This window comes from Parus major, chromosome 23 (assembly GCF_001522545.3).
Source record: "Parus major isolate Abel chromosome 23, Parus_major1.1, whole genome shotgun sequence".
NCBI lineage: Eukaryota > Metazoa > Chordata > Aves > Passeriformes > Paridae > Parus > Parus major.
In genome coordinates, this window is record NC_031791.1 from 5,630,169 (window position 1) to 5,631,351 (window position 1,183).

The window sequence follows — 1,183 nt, forward strand, 5'->3', positions numbered from 1 at the left end:
GGAGCGGGGCCGGGTTTGGGGCTGGAGCTGCCCCGGGAGCGATCCCAGCCCGAGGGATCCCAGGGAGAGATTCCCGAGGGCAGGAGGGGGCTGAGCGAGGGATCCTGATCCTACACAACTGGGATGTTTGGGGCTAAGAGGGGCAGGGCCCTTTGGTCCCCCCGAGGGGTCCCCTCCTGTCCCCCTCCCCAGGGCAGGGCTCCTCCTCCCCTCACACCTCTCCAGGCTGGGATTTTCCAGCTCATTCCCCCCATGGCTTCAACCCCGCCATCCCCAGCATCTTCCTGCCCCAGAGAACTTCTTGGGAAGGAGAAAATCCCGGGGGAAATGAACCCACACCCGGGGGAGCAGCGCCGGTCGCTGCCGGTGCCCCCGAGCGCTCTCTTTAGAGGCTGGGCAAGGGCTCTGCTCCGCAATTAATTAATTATCCATGCCCTGTGCTCCGTCTGGGAGGCATTAATGGCTCCAGATGCGGATCGCGGAGCTCTGCGTGGCTCTGTAAACACGCTGGAAGTCCAATTTGGGTTTCCTCGGGTGCCTCATTTAAATGAATTATGTAAACGCTTTCCCCTCCTCTTTTGAGCAGGAGCCAGTCCGGCTGCTGCCCGATGTGTTAATCCCAGGAATAAAATAAAAAACAACGAGCCGGTGCATTCAAGGGAATAAAATGATGCTGGGGAGCCCCTGGAAGCACCGGGATGGCCGGGCTGGGACCGCTGTCCTGGCGTTTCCCTTTTCCCACCCTTTTGCCAAGCCCGGCGTTAAATCCAGTTTAATTTGGGAACGCAGTGCCCACAGTCACCTTCTGTGACCGCTGCCTGGCTTTTCCTGGGCTCCCCAAAGTCCCACGCTGCCCTTCTCAACCCATCCCTCTGGGGTGGCCCTCCAGGGATTAATTAGAGCAATTAAAGCCGCCTGGGGAGATAATGAGTGCTGGGGGGTGGCAGCAGGTCCCTGCTCTGGTCCTGCTCTCCAGGCTGGAGCTGGGACTCGGGGCAGGGACAGGACCCAGCCCAGGGCTGTGATTTCTGCTGAGCTGGAGGTGGCAGATGTTCGCTGATGAATTATTCACCCGGAAAATTATCATGGAAATAGAATGGGCTGGGCTGGGAGGGATCTTAAAGCTCATCCAGTTTTACTCCTTGCCATGGGCAGGGACATCTCCCACTGTCCCAGGGTCACC